The sequence below is a fragment of the Hyla sarda genome, chromosome 7 (genome assembly GCF_029499605.1).
Source record: "Hyla sarda isolate aHylSar1 chromosome 7, aHylSar1.hap1, whole genome shotgun sequence".
In the NCBI taxonomy this organism is placed as follows: domain Eukaryota; kingdom Metazoa; phylum Chordata; class Amphibia; order Anura; family Hylidae; genus Hyla; species Hyla sarda.
In genome coordinates, this window is record NC_079195.1 from 118,240,787 (window position 1) to 118,256,863 (window position 16,077).

Below are 16,077 nucleotides of genomic sequence, written 5' to 3' on the forward strand. Positions count from 1 at the left end.
TAGACAGCAGGCCTTCCCTTGTGGACAGGGACCTCCCCTTGAAGACAGTGCTAACATGTGGCTGTCCTTATGTGTTGCTGCTCCGTTGCCCTGTTCTCCCTTTCTCCCATCTGCATCATGGCGTGCTATGGAGGAGCATGTGACACACACGTCACTCTGCATCCTCTGTTGCGTTATGCTGGGCTCAGGGGAGGAGGTGGAGTTACGTGTGTATCACATGCTCCTCCATGGGACTCCATGATGCGGACGGGAAAATGGGGCAGCGGAGCTGGGCCGCATTGCAGCAGGTATCGGACATGGCATCGGGGGACATTAAACGAGTCCCCGATACCATGCAAATACTAGTATCGGGACATCGCTAATGGCGTATGATGGCCGCGTACCCACAGAGGGGGCTCGGTGTGCCATAGGTTCGCCATCACTGCCCTATAGTATGAGCAAATAATGGAACTTTTTCTATTATTTCCTATGAGGAAACATATCTCTTTTAACAACTTAGGTTATATATGTGCTGCTGTAGCGAGACAGTGGTAGATTCACAGCTAATACCATTCAGTTCTCCTCTATATTGTCCCCCATGCTGCTGCTGCTTCTGAAGGTGTACTATAGAGATATTGAGGAGCAGGATCCCCTCTTCTGTCAGTGTGAAGTGTATTGTAACCATTATAGCAGCCAGTCTGCACCCACTGTGCTTGCTGAGTTTAGGGAAAACTGAAAATTATCTGCAGAGGAGAAAACTGTTCAACAATACCAGAAACAGGTCATATAGCAACCAGATACTGTGCTATTCCTCATGCATGCACACATGACAGTTTAATTTAAAAAAGTCACTGAAATGTACATTAATCTTTTAGATAAAGCATTAAAAAAAAATGTATCCACATTTTTTTTGTGGAAAACATTACTTTATCAAAAGCTACTGATCCTCCAATACAATCCTGCACACTAAATAAGGTGAACTACACTTATGTGTTTTCTTTCCTAGCTGTAAATCAATATTGAGATTAAAAAATACAAGGTCTGCAAAGCAGAGCATTCTGGTATAGGCCGGTCATGACACATAATGTACCTCAAGCAACAAGAAGACTAATCAGAATACAGTGCCTGAGGAGGCCCCACTCCAGTCCTGAAACACGACTGAGTAGAAGGCGCTGATATCCTGATCTATGGTACAAAATGCAGAGTGTGTCTGTTATGCAAGAAAATACCTGGAGTCATGAGAAGCAAAACAAACATTAAACAAAACACATTTATCAAGTAAACGCCCAACTTAACAGCATCCTTTTCACCTTCAGCAAACAGGCTACAATTGCAACAGACAAAGTAGTAAATTATCCGCTGTGACACACAAAAAGTGTTTTTTTTGTGCGCGCAATGATTCTCCTCATATGAGTTAATTGATCCCCAATCATCCTAGGAATGTTTGCTCTCATTCTGGGGAGGGGACCCCCTCCTCTCTGTTGACATTAAGATTGGTTTCACATCCCAGACCGGCTCCCTCCGCTGTGGTACATATCTTCCAAACACCTCAGGGCACACATCATTTCCAATTGTGAACAAATGCTGTTAGTTTTCATTAATTTGCAGACACTATATTTGCCAATTCCTCTGACTTCTCTTTCTCTCCCTCGCGTACTCTCTTACTCTCTCTCTTTCTGCTCCGAGGCAGGTGAGAGCATCAATTTTCTTCTCATCTGTGGCAGTTAAATTAAATGGAATCGGCCTGATTGCTGAAAATCAAAGAGAAGGCTGATAAAGCAATTAAATGCTTCTAATTCCTCCTCTTGAAAAGGTACAGCCTGGCTTGGAAGCTAATTAACTTTCATAATGAAAATCCTTTTTTTTCCCTACCCTTTTAGGCCTGCGCTCTCTTTTACTTTCTTTTGGCATAGGTGTTTGGCTGTTGAGAGACTGGGGAGATAAAGTAAAATCAAGTTTTATGATTCACCAAGGTATTAGCCAGTCTCAAATGGTACATAGTTGCTACTTAATGCTACAAATTCAGGATGCATTTCTTCCTCAATTATAAAAGTCAGATTTTTTTTTTTTACAAGTACATGAATAACAGCAAATTTCAGTCTTTTTGTGGGACAGATCAATTCTCTAATTCTAGAATTATAATTATAACCCTAAAATATACTCACAGTATATACCAAAACACAGCCGAAGCTGGTTATATGTCATACACTTCATCCTGTGCTTTGCAAATAAAAAAAAATACTTATGATTTAAAAAAAACTGGACATGTCATAACTTTTGATAGGTGGGAGTCAGAGTGCTGAGACCTCCATGATCACTAAATTAAAGGGGCTATGCTCCTGATCAACTTTATTCAGCTTTCCGTGGATAGTCTAGCACAGTGATTCTTAACCTGGGTTCGATTGAACCCCAGGGGTTCGGTGAGTCAGTCCTGAGGGTTCGGCGGGGGAGGTCGCAACAGGACAGGCAAATCAAGCAATTGCTTGGGGCCCCAAGCTGGCCCGGGGCTCCAAGCAGAGCCGGTGTTTGCCTGTCCTGTAGCGATGGGGCAATTCCCCCCATCACTATTAACTCCCTGCGGCCCCGCATTAAGTTTCAAAACGCAGGGCGGCCGGGACATAGCGCACACTCTGTCTGCATAATGTGGGGGAACTCTGTCTGTCTAATGTGGGGGAACACTGCCTGCCTAATGTGGGGCAACACTGCCTGCGCCTTATGTGTGGGGGAACACTGCCTGCGCCTAATGTGTGGGGGAACACTGCTTGCGCCTAATGTGTCTTAATAGTTTTGTTCTTTAATGGTTTTGTTCACTTTGTGCACCTATCTATAAATATATACTTAAATATATACCTCCTATGTTTTGAATTTAAAAAAATGACATTTTATTTTTCCAATTAAGAGGGGTTCGGTGAATGCGCATATGAAACTGGTGGGGTTCAGTACCTCCAACAAGGTTAAGAACCACTGGTCTAGCATGTAGTGAAAGTTTTTGAAAGTCAAAGATTGAACAAAAGTCTTCTAAAACATACAGCGCATGCTTGGCTCTGCGAGAAAAGCTAAGGAGAGGTAAAATTGTGGTATCCAAGTACTGGAGTGCGTCCTGTCAGGTAAACATTGCTTCAGGTGCCTGACCTAGACCCTGTTGCTCAGGTGATGTTTATTGCCCCACACCTGGTCCAGGAGAAGCTGTATCAACCTCAGACTGTGTAGGTTAACGGTGCTCTGGTGTCACAATTTGACAAGTATATCTTGCACCCCCAAAATTAAGAGCTATGAGCTCTATGAGTGCTTTGTTTAGCGCCTCTGCTTCTTCATTGAGGGGATTGAAAGGGTCACAGCATCAAGGTCTACACTAATCAAGATTTATGACATCTCAAAGGTTTTTGAGAGGTCAGCCTCCTGCAGTATCGCTACCAGACCCACATTGCTACCTGCTTGATTTCAATGAACTAACCAGAGTCAGCTAGTGTCTCCTGTCGGTTCATTTTCTGACAGTTTTGGTTTTTGAACCATAAAAAAACATTTGCTGTGTGTACATATCAGCATTTTGCAGTTAATTGACATTTACTTTATCATCAATTCTCTCCACTTGATAATAAATAAGTAGGATTGGTTACAGTTTGGGGCATTATTCCTGTGTACAACCACTATTATCTGTATTAGTTGGAAGCTATACATATCAGCATTGACCTCCATGTCTTTACCTATATGTGAGATATTTTTGGGGATCTATGAGAGCCTCTTTTTCTTCTTTAAAGGAGATATCTCATGGCAGAAAAATGATCCCCTATCCTGAGTTTTAGATAGTGGGGGGGTCCGACCTCTGGGACCCACCATGATCTCCTGTACAGGGGGCCCTGGCTCTCCCCTGGAGAAGCGCATCATGCCCCCCACCCGAAGCGGGGGCAGCCATGCTTCCTTCAAATATCTCTATAGAAGAGCCATTCGGCTATCCTGTACTCTCCCATAGAGATGTATGGAGGGGGCGTGGTGTGCCTGCTTTGTGCGGGGGTTGTGACGCACCGCTCCTGGAGAGAGTTGGGGCCCCCGTACAGGAGATTGTGGGGGAGGGTGGAGCAGTCGGACTCCCTGCAATCTAAAAATTATCCTACAGATAGGGGATACGTTTTCAGGCATGAGACTGCTCTTTTGATTACAATTTTTGGCACTTTGTGTATATGTTTTTTATGGGGTCTTTTGTGCGATTTCGATTAACCCATAAAATCTTTTTTTGGAAATAGATTTATATTTTGGGTCTATATTTGTGCCTTCTATGCTGGTTGAAAAACAGTTTGTATAACCTGTTAATGGTCAGAACCTCTGGTTTATCTTCTTATGTGTGTTGCCAATTTTTTTTTTTGCATATTTCAATTTTGGGGAAAATACAAACATGAAAATAAAACATAATAATGTATTGCCTATTTTTTTTTTCTAGTGATCAAACTTACATAGTAATATAAAAATCCAACCTCAAAGTAAAAGCCACATGTAAGCATAGTATGGAGATATGTCTGGTACACACATTATTCTACTTGCTATATTGAATTAGCATAGCTTTAAGCCTTGTTACAACTAATGGTGCAACATTATAACCGGAGGGTTTGTGGTGTCATACAAATGAGATAAGTTTATTTTCTGAAATGTACCATTTGTTCCTACAGGCAGGGCGGCTGTAAAAGCCAGTAAGGAAGCAGCAGGAATCCATCTCTTTGCACAGCGAGAGGCAGTAAGAAAAAAAAAGAGAAAGAGAGATGCACGGAAGGTTGGACCTGGACCAAGTCTCAACTTTACCTTCTGTATGTGACAGGCTCTAAAAACAGACTGCTGCAATATTGTAGAGCAAATGCACTCTAATCAGAGGCAACTGTTATGCCATCCCCTCAGGGGGTTGAATGTGGAAGAGGAGGGGGTATGAATGGTTTGTGTACGTGTGTGTGTGTGTATTGGGCTGGTATGTAAGACTACGTGACTTCAACTTGCATTTATGAAACTACTAAAGGACACGGTTTTTAAGGTAGAATAGATTTTACATCAGACTGAGGTTTTAAATACAGTTATTTTCAGCAGCAGTAAAAGGGCCACCTTATGAATTAGGATTCAAGACCAGTGCAGTGAGGGAATAATGTCAGAAAATATCTCACTTCCTATTACCAACCAACATAAAATAAATCAATAGTAAAGAATGCCTATAATATAAGACATAAAAGTGGTTGCAGCCTCATAGCTCTAGGTATGATTTTGTGCGTCTATGTGCACCATGTACTTGTAGTTTCTATCTTTACCAAGAAAGTATGTACATTTCTCCAGTACTACAAAAATATAACCATAAGTCAACATGTTTCCTTTACTCGAGTGTAGAGTGCAAATCTGAATAAAGAAACAAAATAAGATTGCAATCAAACATTAGTGGAGCAGAAAACAATAAAGGCAATATTGAACAATAATGGAAATCCACACTAAAGGAAGCCATTTTATATGCTGGCCTTAAATGCGGATTGTCACTTTACATATATGTCGTAGAGACATCTCAAAGGTTATGATCGGTTGGGTCTTAGTGCTGTGACCCCCAGGATCACTACATATAGCCTGTTGACATGTGTTCTTTCGCAGCTCTGTCCGCAGAGAAAGTCAGAAAGAGTGTACAACTGTTTCCTGTCATGCGCACAGGAGAATCAGTGCTTGGTTACATGCTTCTACTCCTCGTTTTAGCAATCTAAGGTAGGTGGTACAACGGGTCCACACCCATTGGGGGATTACAACCCCTTATTAAATTTGGGCAAGGTTGAAAACCTCCAATGTTCCCAATTTAATATGCTGTTTTTAGTTTTTGGGTCAATTTAGTGGTTTATGGGGTTAAAATTTGGAATGAACTCTGGACTTGGTACATTGGGGTCAAAGTATGGAAAATTTTAATGAAAAGGGAAAATTTAGTACTCAATGGAAGTGTGATACTCCCTGAAGCAGTTTTTAATGCAGAGGCCCGGATGATTGGGCAAGTGTCACATTGAGTGGTGGTGTCCTTCCATATCCCCCTCTTGTGACACGCATTATTTCTGGGATTTTCCCTTCGTTCCAGTGTGGGAGACTTCACCTGGAAAGTGCTTGCCTGTGACGATCCTGGCACCTATAACTCCAGTTCCTTGGGAACTCCGGCCTACTCTTTCCCGTTTGCCAAAGATCAGGACCTTTAGGACTTCTTCTTGGAACTGGAGGTATGTCCCTGTGTTGCCAGCGTACTGGGACAGTACAAAAGAGTTGTACATGGCAACCTGTACCATGTAGACCGCAACTTTTTTGTACCATAACCGTGTTTTCCATATGGCATTGCATGGCTTGAGGACTTGATCAGAGAGATGAACATACTTAACATAGAAACATAGAATGTGTCGGCAGATAAGAACCATTTGGCCCATCTAGTCTGCCCAATAATCTGAATACTATGAATAGTCCCTGGCCCTATCTTATATGAAGGATAGCCTTATGCCTATCCCATGCATGTTTAAACTCCTTCACTGTATTTGCAGCGACCATCTCTGCAGGAAGGCTATTCCATGCATCCACTACTCTCTCAGTTACGTAATACTTCCTGATATTACTTTTAATGGAAGGAAATATGTAGATAGATTCCTCTTAGAAAGGCGCTGGTACCCAAGGATGGAGATAAACTTCTTTATTTAGCAACGCGTTTCGATCCCGAACCGGGATCTTCGTCAGGCATGCCTGACGAAGATCCCGGTTCGGGATCGAAACGCGTTGCTAAATAAAGAAGTTTATCTCCATCCTTGGGTACCAGCGCCTTTCTAAGAGGAATCTATCTACATATTTCCTTCCATTGCCTACTACCGGACTGACGGATGTCAAACCGGGTGGTTCCTCGTGGCAGCGGTGTCCCGTGATTTCTACGCTACTACAGGTGTTGTGCTCTAAGCGCAACACCTAGGGGTAAGAACCCATCTTTGTGTTACACTTTCACTACCATCAAACGGTCCTCACTAGGGGCGCACCTCTTGTTGTTTTTTCTCGTTTTTTATTTGATATTACTTTTAAACCTTTGCCCCTCTAATTTAAAACTATGTCCTCTTGTGGTAGTTTTTCTTCTTTTAAAAAATGCTCTCCTCCTTTACCGTGTTTATTCCCTTTATGTATTTAAGTCTCTATCATTTCCCCTCTGTCTCTTCTCTCTTCCAAGCTATACATTTTAAGGTCCTTTAACCTTTCCTGGTAAGTTTTATCCTGCAATCCATGTACTAGTTTAGTAGCTCTTCTCTGAATTCTCTCTAGAGTATCTATTTTCTTCTGTAGATATGGTCTCCAGTACTGTGCACAATACTCCAAGTGAGGCATCACCAGTGTTTTGTACAGCGGCATGAGCACTTCTCTCATTCTACTGCTTATACCTCTCCCTATACATCCAAGCATTCTGCTAGCATTTCCTGCTGCTCTATTACATTGTCTTCCTACATTTAAGTCTTCTGAAATAATTACTCCTAAATCCCTTTCCTCAGTTACTGAGGTCAGGACTGTGTCAAATATTCTATATTCTGCCCGAAGTTTTTTATGCCCCAGGTACATTATCTTGCACTTATCCACATTAAATTTCAGTTGCCAGAGTTCTGACCATTCTTCTAGTTTGCCTAAATCCTTTTCCATTTGGCATATCCCTCCAGGAACATAAACCCTGTTACATATCTTTGTGTCATCAGCAAAAAGATATACCTTACCATCGAGACCTTTTGCAATATCACTAATGAAGATATTAAACAAAATTGGTCCCAGTACAGATCCCTGAGGTAACCCCACTGGTAACAAGACCTTGCTCTGAATATACTCCATTGACTACAACCCCCTGTTGTCTGTCACTGCCTAATCCACTCAACAATATGGTAGTCCAAGCTCAATGACTGTAGTTTATTGATAAGTCTTCTATGTGGGACAGTGTCAAAAGCCTTACTAAAATCTAGATATGTGATGTCTACTGCCTCTCCGCCATCTATGATTTTAGTAACCCAGTCAAAAAAATCAATAAGATTTGTTTGACATGATCTCCCTGAAGTAAATGTTGTTTTTCATCTTGTAATCCATGGAATATTCTACAATCCTATCCTTTAGTATGGTTTCCAATAATTTCACCACTATTGATGTCAGACTTACTGGCCTGTAGTGGCTTGATTTCTCCCTACTACCTTTCTTGTGAATGGGCACAACATTTGCTAATTTCCAATCTTCCGGGACAACTCCTGTTACCAGTGACTGGTTAAATAAATCTGTTAACGGTTTTGCTAGCTCACCACTAAGCTCTTTTAATAATTTTGGGTGTATCCCATCAGGCCCCTGTGACTTATTGGTCTTCACTTTCGACAGCAAACGTAGAACCTCTTCCTCTGTAAAGACACATGCATCAAACGATTCATTAGTCTTCCTCTCTAATGGAGGTCCTTTTCTCTCTTTTTCTTCTGTAAAAACTGAACAGAAGTATTCATTAAGGCAGTAGGCTAGCCCTTTATTCTCTTCTATATACATTCCTTCCTTTGTTTTTAATTTAGTTATTCCTTGTTTTAATTTCCTTTTTTTCATTAATGTATCTGAGGAATGTCTTATCCCCTTTTTTCACAGACTGAGCTAGTTCTTCTGCCTGTGCTTTCCTGTGCTTTAGAAGTTCTTATGACTTGCTTGGCTTCTTTCTGCCTAATCTTGTAGATTTCCCTATCTTCATTGATCTGGGTTGTTTTATAATTACTAACTGCTAGCTTTTTGTATTTTCTGATTTTGGCCACTTCTGCTGAGTACCACAGTGGTCTCTTCCTTTTTCTGCTTTTACTGACAAGTCTAATGCAATTTTCTGCTGCCTTCAATAATGCGTCTTTTAAGTAGTCCCATGTCTCCTGGACTCCATGTAATCCGTTCCAGTCTGATAGGGACTCATTTATGATTAATCTAATTTTTGTCATAAATGAGTCCCTATTAGACTGGAACGGATTACGTGGAGTCCTGGAGAAATGGGACTACTTAAAAGTTGCATTATTGAAGGCAACATAAAATTGCATTAGACTGATAGTAGTCAAGAACACAATCGGGCTTGAGGACCGTTGTTGTGGTACCTCGCACAGGGACAGGTGAGCTGCTGTTACCATGAATTGTGGTCAGCATAAGGACATCCCTCTTATCCTTATACCTGACCAGCAACAAGTTTTCATGGGTAAGGGCACGGGACTCATCCTTGGGCATAAGTGTCTGCAGAAAATTTAGAGGGAGGCCTCTCTGGTTCTTCCACACGGTCCCACAAGCGGATGTGGATCTGGCGGCAAGGGATGTGAACAAAGGGATGCTGGTATAAAAGTTGTCCACTTAAAGGTGGTAACCCTTATCCAGCAATGGGTGTACCCAGATGTACTCTCACAAAGTTTGTAGAGTGTCACGTCATACCGTGCCCGCTTCAAGGGAATATACTGGAGGAAAATGAGTCTCCCCATAAAACTGATAAGAGACTCATCTACATAGAGCTCCCTGAGGAGTATGTAGGCCTCCAAAAATTTGGCCCCAAGGTAATCTATAACTGGCCTCACTTTGTAAGGTCATTCATAGGCTGGATCACTTCGGGGGGGGGGGGACATGCTGCATTATTAGTGTAATGCAGGCATTTCCAAATGGCTTCGAACCGCTTCCGTGTCATGGCCATACTGGAAAGTGGGGTCTGGTAGAGGACGTCCCACTCCAGTACTGTCTGACACTTGTTTTTTTGACTAGGCCACAAGAGACCCCAAAATGTCCTCATTTCGGCTGCATTAATGGCGTACCATTCATTGGGTCTAGACAAAACTGAATCTGGGTGGTGGGCAATGAACTGTTGGGCGTACAGGTTTGTTTGCTCCACCATTAGATTGACAAAGTCGTCACTGAAATAAAAAATAAAAAAGTCCATTTTAGTGTACTTGACCATGTCAATCTGGATTGCTGAGTCGCTAAGAAACTCAGGAATCCATGGCTGATATCCCTCTGGGGGTCTCCAGGCAGGATCACTGGAAGGGGGCTCCGGTACGCTTGTCTGGGTTGGTCAAACTCCTATTATGAGCGGTATGGCCACTCATACTAGTGTCGCCACTGGGTCACTATCATGGGGGTGTGTGGCCTCGCCTAGCGGCATCTCCGCCGCCGTGCAGGGGGCTCATCATCAGTGCTAGATGATGAGGAGGACGAAGAAGAACACAGGTAAGTAGGATCTTCCTCATCCTCACTGGCAGATTTGGATTCAGAGGCATATGCCTTCTCCTCCGAATATGCCCGGCGGGCCATCACTTGTTTTTTTTTACGGTGGCGGGGGGGAGGGGATGTGTGCAGGGGGGGCGGTGGAAGTGTATATGTGTGTGTGCTTGGGTGCAAACTATATATATATGCCTTCTCCTCCGAATATGCCCGGCGGGCCATCACTTGTTTTTTTTTACGGTGGCGGGGGGGAGGGGATGTGTGCAGGGGGGGGCGGTTGAAGTGTATATGTGTGTGTGCTTGGGTGCAAACTATATAATGGTGTGTGATTATAAGTCACACACCGTTATATTTCAACAGAAAAAAAAATGCTGCAGTCAGAAAAAAAGGGTGTCAAATCACAGTTCCCTGAACCCCTAAGAGGGCCCGGGTCACACAAAAAAAAAAAAAAGGGTAGCGGATTTAAAATAAAAACTTTTTAAAACTTTTTTTTAACACTTTCACCTACCTTTCCCTCATTTTATCTGTCCCTGCACTAAGGGTGGCAGGAGGCCACTTTCTCTGCCCTGAGGAGCACAGATCTTCGCAGAGGGGTGGTCCCTGGCCCCTTCTCTCAGCTTTGCCGCTGACTGAGATAGGTGGGCTGGCAGAGCTGAGAGAAGGGGGACATTAACCCCTCCTCATCCGGCTGCTATTGGGCGGGCGTGATCCGACCAATGGCAGTGCTCCTGGGGAGGTGACATGATCGTCACCTCCCCCCAGCAATAGGAGGTGATTGGCAGTGTATAGTACACCACCGATCACCTTCTAATTCCAGGTCATCGGGTCACAAGTGAATTCACTGGCGAATTCACTGGCGATGAGCGTCAGGGACTGGAATTCCCATGGTACGCCCTGGGTCCTTAAAGGGGTTGTGTGCTGCCCTAATTTTTGGAGCTCCGCTCACAGCGTCCGGAAGTTCATTACTCTGAATGCTGTGTGCGGGCTTCCGTGTTCCCGGCCCCTCGCCAGCCCCCCTCGTGACGTTTCACCCGCCCCCCTCTACCAAAGTCTATGGGAAGGGGGCGTGACAGCGGTCGCGCCCCCTTCCCATAGACTTTCGTTGAGGGGGTGGGCGAGACGTCACGAGGGGGCGGGCGAGACGTCGCGAGGGGCTGGGCGTGACGTCACGCCCGGCAGCTGCGAACACGGAAGCCCGCACACAGCGTTCGGAGTAATGAACTTCCGGACGCTGTGAGCGGAGCTCCGAAAGTCAGGGAAGCGCATAACCCCTTTAAGTACCAGGGAGCCAGAGCATACCTGTACGCCCTGTGTCCTTAAGTGGTTAATAACTTTGCTATTGTTATTTGAGATCAATTTATTTTTTATTTTTCAAGGAAAACTCATATTCAAAATCATATTCCTGAAAACAAGGACCCTTGTGGCAAGCTGCATTGTCTTGCTGAAAATTTTGCCTTTTGCCATAGGACAGACAGTTTGGTATAAAGGATAGTGTTGGGCGCGAATATTCACACTTCAAATTTTTATCGAGAATTTGCGAATATTGCGAATATATTCGCTATATATTCAAAATTACGAATTGTGGGCCAATTAGAATAATGCAAATACACTTGTCAGAGGTTATCAACAACATCCATAGCAACCAATAGTAAAGTTGCCCACCCCCTCACTGTTTTCTTCCTTGAATAAGCGAATATGCGAATATTTGCATATGCAAATATTTGCATATGCGAATATGTGAATATAACGAATAAGCGAAATTCACGAATATAGGACGAATATTCGTCTATATATTTGTGAAATATCGCGAATTCGAATATGGGCAATGCCGCTCATCACTAATAAAGGAAAGAACTTAGTTGGGCACTGTATGCTCCAGAGCAAGTTGTGCAGTTCTTTCCTGTCTTACCACAGTGCTCTCTGCTGCCACCTCTGTTCGTGTCAGGAACTGTACAGAGTAGAAGAAAATTCCCATAGCAAACCTCTTCTGCTCAACAATGAAGAGGTGTGGGTTCAGACACTTTGTTTTGAGCTCCATTATTTGGCTGCAATTTGCTTGAATGTGCTTCGCCAGTTCATCGCAACAATTCTTGAGATCTTCACTGAACCTTTTTGTCGAGCTCTTTATGTTCGCGGGGTCCCCTTTCGTGGATGTTTTTGCTTGAGCACACCATTCTTAGGATATTCTAAACACTACCTCATGAGAAAACATCATAATTTTGGAAGTTTTTTAAATCCTGGCTCTGGTTAGCACCAATGTCCAGACCTTGTTCAAAATCGCTCAGATGATTTTTCCTATTCTAATGTGGATTCACACTGTGGCTTAGTGTGAATCCACATGAGAATAGGGAAAATCATCTGAAAATCATTTGACTTTATTCTGCACTCTGGCGTCACATTTTTTATTTCTATACTTGGAAGCTACAATAATAAAGCAACCATTCATTCATTGTATTTAAATTGTGGCAATCCCACTTAAATTTACATCCACATACACTTAATAGAATGAAACTTTATACTTGTAAATCTAATGATGATATCTGTAAGTGATTATAATAGAATGCCGGGAACAGGTCTGAAAACAGAAACACAGGTACACGGCAGACAGACACCTTTGATGGAGTAAACTACTATGTTGCTCCCAGAACAGGTGGAGCAGGTTTATATAGGCAGTGACTGGCAGGGATTGGAGGAGGGAAGGAATCAGGGATGTGCACAAACCCTTAATCAAATAAGCAAATATAGACACAGCCATCTTCATTTTTGTGTTTTTGTTTATTCCTCCTCATTTTTTTTACACAGTACACGTTATGGTAAAACTGACATGTTCCTTTTATTCTGTGGGTCAATATGATTAAAGGATACTCCTGTTTACATGCTTGTCTATTGTCCTACTTTACAAAAAAAAAACTCAAACTTTAAACAAAATAAGTATGTTTCAAATTGCCTTAATCTGACTTTTTTTTTCCATATACGTGGCTGTATGAGGGCTAATTTTTTTCCACCATAACAGTAGAATGTATCTGTATCGCTTTTAATTTTATTTTTTTCTAGATGTGATGCGACCAAAAATCAGCACTTTTGCTTTTGTTTTTTTTTTGTATTCACCGTTCACCATATGGGATCATTAAGATTTATTTAAATAGCTTGAACATTAACACACGTGGTGATACCAAAATGTTATTCATTTTCTTTACACTTTTTTTGTAAAATGGGTAAAGGATTAATTTACATTTTTACCAAGGGAGGGGCTTATTCACATTTTCGGTTACAGATGTCGCTGCTGGGCCTGTAGATCCTATACTCTCATAGGTTACCGGAGCTGCCATTCCAGTTGATCCCATAAATGCTCGATTGGTAAGAGTTTTTTGGGAAAACCTTACTGTGTCGATGAACATTATCCTGCTTTAAAAATGTCTGACATGGCATTGGTAAAAGAGGTGTGGTTTACATTGGCACACATTTTTGGCATGAAACCAAACAAAACTTAGGGACACATTTACTAATGTTGCAAAAAAGAAAGGGGATGTGCAGCTCACAATTATCTAGCTGAGGTAAGGAGGTTATACACATACACCTGGTGTTGGGTAATATAGTAAAATTTAAACAGAAACCAACCCCTCAAAGCTAGTATCAGAAAAACTGATACATAAATAAAAACTGGACAAATATAAATTAAGACCGTGCTTCAATTATATGATACAAAATAATATAAAATTTTATTAAAATACAAATATATAACCAAATTAAACCTCAAGGCACAGAGCCCTTGTGCAGAGGTGATGTGAAATAAAGTTATAATATCACAACTTATACATTGGTTAATAAACACCGATAACTAGTACTGTTTTCATAAAGAAGGTGAGTTTTTCCGGTAATCCGGTATCTGATAATCCAGACAATAATAAAATGTCCTGCATTTTAAGTCCTGATATGATGATAGGATAGAGATATAGTTACCAGCCTGGTAGATGGCTCAGCCGTGGTCTCCTTAGGACAATAGGTGAGGTCCGCAATGCTTGGGTGGTGTACAACGCTGGCATGCGTTACCGCGGCGATCTGCCTGCCACAGACCGAGATGAAATTGGAATTGTGCTGCTCCCAAGGTGCTCGCTGATGGATGGTAACAAGCGGCTTCTAGATGCAGACCTTGTGGTGTCCTTTAGCGTGTGATGTCACAGGCAATTGGCAAGATTACCTGGATGCTGGATCAGGATAGTACAGCTGGCTGAATGAAAACCTTTGGCTGCTTTCGGGCTGGTCTGGAAGTCCTCAGGTAAATGCGTGCTCGATAGGTATCGGTGGTGCAATAAAACTTTTTAGAAAACACCTAGACGCGTTTCAGGGCACTTGTGAATAAAAACGGCCCTTTCCTCAGTAGGCATATATTGCTTTATTTCACATCACCTCTGTACAAGGGCCCTGTGCTATGAGGTTTAATTTGGTTATATATTTGTATTTTAATAAAATTTGATATTATTTCGTATCATATAATTGAAACACTGTCTTAATTTATATTTAACCAGTTTTTATCTATGTATCAGTTTTTCTGATACTAGTTTTGAGGGGATGGTTTCTGTTAAAATTTTACTACATTTACTAATGTGTTTTTGCATTTTTTTGGCAGATATTACGCACTTGTTTGCATGCGTCTTTTTTTGCACCTTTTTGTTTTATGCTTGTTTTCAAAATTGGCTGTGAAATCCAACGATGCGTCTTTTTAGATGCAGTGGGCTTTATTTATTATGTGTGCCTTTTATTAAAAGGGCGCTTAAAATGTCTCATCATGCCCAAAAAAGACGCATATTAATTCCCCATCAGACCAACCTTTCCATTGTGGCAGGAGCCAGCGAAATTTGGGCTAAAATTCAAAATGTGCAATATTTATGCGCTGCCCTTTCATAGTAAAATTGGCATAAGTTAGCCAAAAAATTCTGCCAGGGAAAAGGCATTCTACAGCCAACATTGATAAATGTTGCCCTTAGACTAGACAGTCTAAAATGCGCTAGATTTTCAATCAGCCTGAGCCACTGTCAAAAATCTGGCAGATTCACATGTTTTTGATTATCCCCCCATAGTTTTATTATAATGTACCATAAGTGCCCCTGTGTAATGTGAATAAAACAGTCCAGTCTTCAGCTTTGTTGAGTTTTTGTTGCCAATCTAAAAGATATCACATACTGAGGGCTAAATATAATGGATGTGACTCAGTATAATAGTCCTGATGGTAGCCCCCCCCCCCCTTTCAGAGAAGTGTGTAACGTCAGACAGAATCAAATAGTAAAGTCCTTAGTTTTGCAGGATTTTAGTTGGCAATGGAAAGGTATGGCATTCTGAGGACCAAATATTTTCTTAATGATTGTGAGTGTAGGTCTTGGAGGTTCCCCTCCCTCTCTGTAAGTGTGTAGCTTCACACCGTCTTAGAATAACAACATATATTTTCAGACTGTAAACCAGCAGGAAGCCAAGAGGTCCTCTTCAGGGTCTCTTTTAACTATGTGATAAGCGGGCCTTTTAATTAGCACCTTTTCGTTTAACTTTCCCTTCTCTCCAGGCACTTCATGGTCAGGTCCCTGGAGAATTCCTAGGATCTCCAGAAAATCAATCTTAATTTGAACAACCGATAATAAAAAAAATCCCCTTCAAGGGACTTAATAACACTCTTTGACAACAGCTTCACCTTTAACCTTTCTCCCCATTGAGATGTGAATGTGTATTGGTTAAAGTACAAAACACTGCTTGCCTCTTTGTGGCCTTGATATTCAAAATTTCACATTGCCATATGTGTCATAGAAAGAACAGGCGATGCAGAGTGACCTAGCCTCCTGGGCTCATCACATAGAATGAACTTGAGGCGTGTGCGAGAGTAGTCTAATGATGAATTTATAAGGCACAATA

General features: G+C 42.0%; 1 long non-coding RNA gene across 1 annotated transcript in view; it reads right to left on the reverse strand.

The window, feature by feature from the left end:
- LOC130282371 (uncharacterized) overlaps nucleotides 1-14,321 on the reverse strand; it is a 30,469-nt gene extending 16,148 nt beyond the window's left edge. Inside the window, exon 1 of the long non-coding RNA XR_008846363.1 lies at nucleotides 14,140-14,321. This is a non-coding gene — a long non-coding RNA (uncharacterized LOC130282371). The remainder of the gene's footprint in view (nucleotides 1-14,139) is intronic.
- Nucleotides 14,322-16,077: the final 1,756 nt, after the last annotated feature.